Below are 7,298 nucleotides of genomic sequence, written 5' to 3'. Positions count from 1 at the left end.
TTTTTTTTTTTGGCCAGAAAGCTCAGAGGTGCCTGATTGCATTGTATATAGTCTCTTTCTTGCTTTATAAGTCAAATGTGATTATTCACTTAATTTTGTTCTGGAAGCATTTTCAGAACCCAGTGAAACTCATCATTTTCCTGAATGAGAGTTAAGACCTTTTTTTCCTGGTGTTGATTTATTCAGAATATTTTGAAGATATGATTGTTGGACCAAGACCCAAGTGAAACCGAGCCAAAAGAAGACATAATTATTAAAACATTAACTTGAAACTTCAATTGCTGTTTGAGAGCATTGCTTTCCTATCTAAATATCTGGCAATCTCTTAAGTCTTTTTAAAAAAAAAAAAAAAACAGAAAACAAAACTTTTGACACGTTTTTAAGAACTAACAATAATAGTGATATACAACAGCTGCAGTCTCACTTCCGAATGCAGGAATTAAGGCTCATGTTAGAAGATAAGAGGTCTAGCTACTTTATAGGATGAATCAGCTAGTGACTCACAATTATGAGTCATGTGATTTAAAAATCTCAGTGACTGTGAGTTTGTCTTTTGAAGACTGGGCAAACTGTGAAGGCATATGTGAAATTAGAGAAAGAAATGTAAAGTAGACTTCCTCTTTATAGATTAGCCATGACTCAAAGAGCGTGGTAGAACATCTGTATATGCTCATTTTATTAGAAAGGCTATGTCAATTGGATTTAGACTTCTAGCCGTGTAATCCATCTTCTTTTTGCAGGCAGGATTATCTCTAGGCTAGTACAGAAAAATTGTCATTTCTATTAGATTATTAAGCAAGGTCTGTGTCATCTCTCAAAAAGACTCACAGATCAAGATATGTTGATATCCATTGAAGGGGAATTGCCCTTTTAGTGGCACTTTCAGCCTTTGCAGATGCCAATTCAATCAACCAGTAACAACTCAGATGGGAGATGGGAGAGTGCAGCTAAGATGGACAAGAATACACATTTCAAAATGCAAGCTTTTCTGCAGCATTAGGGGTCATGGAGATGTTAAAAGACTTTTCAAAGAGAAGTCACACAATAGGACTCCAGATTAAAGGCTCCTCAGTTGACAGATAACCAGTGGGAAAAGATGAAATGAGAATTATCTGAGAATGGCTATCATAACCTATCCTTAAAACAAAAAAGCTTTGTTCCTTTTAAGCTTGTGGGAGCCTGTTATAGTAGTAGCCTTATAATTTGTCACTGAATAAATCACCAATGCCAAGTTACATTAATTATATCTTTCTCTTCAGCTCCCTACATTTCTCTTTAATAGACTTAAAGGAGTTGTGATGAAAAAGGATTGAGACCATTTGCAACCTTTGGAGTTAGTGTTTTGCTTTCCAACAATTGACATTTTTATCTATTAATGCAGTTCAGATTTGATAAGAATTTTGCCTAGAATTATCAGCAACTAAAATCTTACTCTAAGTCAATTGTTCTTGATGATTATAATGATCTAAAGTTTGATGCCCACAGCCTCATGTAGGTTAATTTCCATTAGACTCCATAAGAATCAGAGAATGTGTGTATGTTTTTGAACTGGGAGCTTAACTGGGATCTATAGAGACATAAATGGGAAAATCCAGTACAGTTTAAACACAAGAGTTCTTATCCAAATGGAATACTTCAAAGGGTTGGAGATTGAAGTAGCCCTCTGATGAAGTCTCGAAACTACTGGAACTGTTTAAATACTGTGGTTTAAAATTACACTTGAGATAAAATCAGATTTCCTGTTTCTGAGTCAAAAAGCTTACAATAAGGACCTTGAAGATTCCTGGAATATTAAACAACGCTTCTAAAACAGCAACTGGATGAGGTAAGTGTGGTTGACTAGAAAGTACAGATTAATTTTCTCAACACTACTCGTGTTTCAAAATTAAGCGGAAAGATTTCCAAGAGAGAGACATATTTGGGGTTTTGTTGAATCCAAAATAGTTTTAAGTGCTGCAACAGTTTTAAACATTTTTAAAGGTTTTCCACTGCTAAGACAATTAGCTAGTTTCCTCAAATTGCATTTGTTTTACCATTCTAGTGTTGAGAACCTCTTAACAGTGGTATATCCATGTGCAGCAGTGCTTGCAACTTATAAAAGATCAGTAGCCTGACACTGGCTACAAGGAGCTGAAAATTCTTCCCGATCACTCAGTCCTTCCTACTTAAGTCATCAAGCCTAAATTCCTCTCTTATTTCCTGAAGGCCCCTGAGCTAAGCTAATTTTCTCTTCCTTCTTTCTCATGATTCCCTGAACCTACCTGGTACAGAACTTATCAATATGCCATAATCACAGGTGTTGTCATTTACCACTATTTCTATGAGATATTTGAGGGTAGAAGTTAACATCTTCTCAGTGTCTTCTTTATTTGACAAATGTTTACTGAGCATCCGCTATATGCCAGGCACTGTGAATCCAAAGATGACAAGGACACAGAGTTAGCTCTCAAGTTACTCATGGTTTTATGAAAGAAACAAAAGAGTAGACAGTTATATTTTGTGTCAAGTTCTTTGATGGACAGCTCTTGATGTGAAATATCAGATAGCTGAACTCTTCCTGGAGAAAATGTAAGTCTTGGAAGATAAGTAGCTGTCATCCAACTGAGTAGAAGAACAATGTGGATGAGTGAAGTGGGGAAGAAAAATGAAGGTGTGAAGATATTTCTGGGCAAAGAGATCAGCAAATGTGAAGGTATATAGGAGGGCATACTGTATATGAGGAATTCACAATAATTCAGGGTGAGTGGAGCAGGGAGTACATACTGGAGAATGATAATTCATGAAGTTATAAAGGTAGACAGAAGCTGGACCATGAAGGTCCTTGGATGTCATACTAAAAGGTTAGGGCTTTATTCTAAAAGAATAAAGGAGGAGTCATTGAAGTATTTTAGCCGGGAGAATCACTGGCATATTTGTGATCCAGAGATCATTTTGTCTGCAGTATGAAAAATTCACAAGACTACTGTAGCAACATAGGCAAGAAATCACAAGATACAAAAAATAATTCAGAGGCGAAGAAGGTAACTAAAGTTGTATCAATAATATAATAGCTGTGAAAAGTGAGGGAGAAGTCTGAGGTTAGTTGATTGCCAGATTTCCAGCAGTAGCATTAAGGAGAGGTGGTTTAATTACCCAAGACAAGAAATACAGTTGAGATGTCATTTGCTGACAGTGGGAAATGGGTTGTTCTGTCTTGGACATGTTGGGTTTCAGGTATAATGAATAGTTTAGAGACCACCCAAAAGGATATTTGTGGCAAAGAGATTGGTATACAAGAGATAAGTTGTCTGTGTGGGTCAGAAGACTCCATCAAGCTGGCTAATGCAATCATGGCTTATTGGAAGGTTAACAGGAGTCCCCAAGCTTCGGCCCGCGGGCCGCATGCAGCCCCCTGAGGCCATTTATCCGGCTCCTCGCCGCACTTCAGGAAGGTGCACCTCTTTCATTGGTGGTCAGTGAGAGGAGCACAGTATGTGGCGGCCCTCCAACGGTCTGAGGGACAGTGAACTGGCCCCCTGTGTAAAAAGTTTGGGGATGCCTGGTTTAGAAGAATCTCATATAACCCAATGACAGAGGGTCAAGTTGGGCCTCCCATGTGCTGGAAAATTGTCTGTAGCTACTTTCAACCTTTCGCTGGGGCAGTGTGATTGTTTTGCTTCATATCCATTTCATTCTTCTTTTTGCTTCTCTGCTACGCTTAGTTACTACTTCTCCAGAATATAAACTACACGGATTTAGGGTTGCTATCATAAACATTTCATAGCTCTTTACCTAATTGTTTCTACTTCTAAGTCTCCAAGTCTCAATTGAAATTTGAAGGAGAGAGAATCACCTGGTCCAGTTGGGTTAGGTGACCACCCGTGGACAGAGAATGGGCTGACGTGGGTTTTAGGACTGTCCCTTCTAGGCTGCGGGTTGGCAGGTTCAAAGGTGAACAGGGCAGAAGTTGTTGGCTGAGAAAGTGACTGGTACCTGGAATATGGTAAGAATAGCACTCGGGTTATAGCTCTGGACTGGAGATAAAAATTTGGGGAAGTAATTAAAAGTAAGATATTGGATGAAATTACCTAGGGAAAGTGTTGACTCTGAGAAAAAGTGAGGCCTGAGATCAGAATCTTGGGGAGCAGGAGTATTTAAAAAGTGGTAAGAGGAAGACAAGTGAGTGAATGTGACTGAGAGGGGATGGAAGAAGAGATGAGAAGAAGATTTCAAAGTCAAGAAGGAGGGAGGGGTCAACAGTGTCAAATTCTACAGAGTTGGGGAGGTTGAGAATTGATGTATGACAAAAACTAGTATTAAGGAAATGTTCAGTGCAGAAGTGGAGACCAAAGCCAGATTACAGAGAGGTAACCATATAGCAGAATGTCAAATAAATGAGGGGTCAGGAAGTAGAGATGACTTCTTTTTAAGAAGTTTGGCTTTGAGTGGAAGGGAGCAAATAGAGCTAATAATGGTCAAGGAAACACATCTACTGATCATAGATTCTGAGATGGGGAGATACTGAGGATAAGGAAAAGGCAGACAATATTTAATGCAGTCAAGTTCTGAAGGAGGTTGAACAGGATGGACTGGAGCTCCAGAGATTGGGATAACTTCCACTAAGTGAGAAGAAGAAATTGCATGTAAGAGCTACTTAAATATTTTTGAAAGAATAAACGAATAGACTAAGGGAATGATGGTTGATTTAGTTTGCGGAGCTTGGGTTTTTATTTACCTTGGTGTCTCACTTTAAGTTAAGGGGATTGGAGCTTGAGGCTTGCTGAGGCAGGATGGGAACATGGTATGAGACAAATGTAACAGCAAGGGCTTTATTCTGCTCTTCTTTGAGATTTTCTGATAATAATATTCTCAGTTTCTTCACTTCTTAGGGAAGCCAGAATTTGAGATAAGAAGGGTGTTGGGGAAAGGGAAATGTGGCTATACAGAAAGAACTGCAGACCAGGTGTCAGAAAACCTTGTATTCTAGTCACTTTCTGACATTTACTGACCACATGACCTTAGGTAAATTGCATAACTGTGCATCCAGCTTTTTCTTTTATAAAAAGCGTGTGATACTACCTTCTCTGCCTATTTCACATAATATATATTATATTATATATATATACATATATATGTAAGTATATAAAGTTGCTTTGAACTATATATGTATATACTTAAAATATTGTAAATATTAGAAAGCACAGTACAGATATAATGCCCCATTAATGTATATTCCAGACATTCTGAAAATGAGGGTTGCCTCTGAGGGATGTCCTGCAGAGCTGTCTAATCTTTTCTAACTCTACATACATGTATGGCATGCCCCTGGAGTTCTGTTCGCTAGGTTTTTTCTTGGCTACTACACATGCTGAGAGCTTGGCCTGATAGTGCAGAGCATTCCTACTGGCATGGAAAGTGCCTGCAAGGAGAAGCATATTAAAATCACAAATTCAATACTTTCTCTAGTCTAGGACATACAAAGTTCAAACAGCCTTATATATTGCCTCCAGGAATAACGGCAAAATTTAACTCCAGAAATTTTCATCCACATTTATCAATGTCACTTTTCTCTCTCTTATTTCCATCTCTATTGCCATAAATTAAGACACAACACAAGAATTTTCCTCTGCTGAATTCCTCAGCTTCTCTATAGAGGTAAATGAAAACTAGACTTAAGGTATACGATCATCATTTATTCCAGATTCCAGATTCCTATTAGTCCCTCTGGCTAACTTACACCATGCTGTCTCTGATTGCTTTTAGATTTAGGTTACATGGAAACAGCTGTCTGTTTTCATGGCTGGCATAATGGGTATAAACTAGCAATACCTGGCATCTACATTGTAGGTTAATAAATAGTGCCTGTGAATCAATTTGTGTTCATCTTCATTTAGAAGCATATATTATGCCAAATCAGAACAGGCATGGGTGAGGGACTGTGCCACGTTTATTCATTTTCTTGTCAATTGTATGTTTTGAAATCAGATTTCTATTTTTCTCTTGTGGCTCCATTTTCAAAAAAATTACTTCACTGACCTTACATTTTAAGACAGTATTGTCACTGGAGTTTTAGTTCCTCATTTGGCTTTTCTAATTCCATGATATAGTCTCCTCCTCTATGACTCAAGTTATCAGATATTATTGAATGTAGAAATGATTTTTTGAAACAAAATTAAGTAACCAATTTTGACTGTGATTAATGAAACCTATAAACAGTAGATCTAAGGGAGAGAAAGTCGCAAAATTGATAAGGGTTTTAGTACAAAGGCAAGTACAGAAAAGTGAATGGATAATTGAGTGGGTCCTAACTCATAGGAGGTGTAAAGCAATAATTATGTACAATTTGTTTCTGTTGAAATCCAGCAGAAAACTTTGAATTTTTGTGGATGGAGGCATGGTTCAAAGAGATATTGGTAATCCCTTGGAAACAACCTGCATCTCTTAATTTACTCTGTGATTGTTTCCAAAGGACTTAAAGATTTGGTCCCTTAAAACAAAATACTTCAGGCCTGGTGTGGTGGCTCACACCTGTAATCCTAGCAATTTGGGAGGCTCAGGTGGGCAGATCACCTGAAGTCAGAAGTTCAAGACCAGCTTGGCCAAAATGGTGAAATCCCATCTCTACTAAAAATACAAAAATTAGCTGGGTGTGGTGGCACATGCCTGTAGTCCCAGCTACTCAGGAGGCTGAGGTAGGATAATCGCTTGAACCTGGGAGGCAGAGGTTGCAGTGAGCCGAGATCATGCCACTGCACTCCAGCTTAAGCAACAGAACGAGACTCCTTCTCAAAAAAACCAACCAAACCAAAAAAACTTTACAAATTGTCACTTATGGAGTTCATCACCAAAATTCTATGACCAGAAAGCTTAAAAAGTCATTTCTCATGTCAATTGGAGGGTTAGAAAAATAAGTTTTGTTCTTTTATCTAATAGCTAATCACCACATGTGTAAAGCCATCTAAATCTGCACTTAGTTTTTACAAAGTAAAATTCCAGATGGAAACGAGAGAGGGTCTCTGTTTTGGTGATGTATCATTTGTTGACATTCCAAAAGTACAAACACATTTGAGTAACTAGCTGTTATTGGGAAAAAGAAAAAGCATTAGATTCAACATTGCTAAGCACATAATAAGAACAATGGGTATGTACAGGGTGATTGCTAGAAATTATACTCTCTTATGATACAAAGACATTGGACATACATAGAAAATTAATATTTAAAACAAAATGTTATTTAATATTTGACCATTCTGGATCTAAAGAGGATCCTAACCTACTAGCTTGGGTATATATATATATATACAGGGTCACCTACATAC

This window comes from Saimiri boliviensis, chromosome 11 (genome assembly GCF_048565385.1).
Source record: "Saimiri boliviensis isolate mSaiBol1 chromosome 11, mSaiBol1.pri, whole genome shotgun sequence".
Taxonomy (NCBI): Eukaryota; Metazoa; Chordata; class Mammalia; order Primates; family Cebidae; genus Saimiri; species Saimiri boliviensis.
This window is presented reverse-complemented; position numbering follows the sequence as displayed.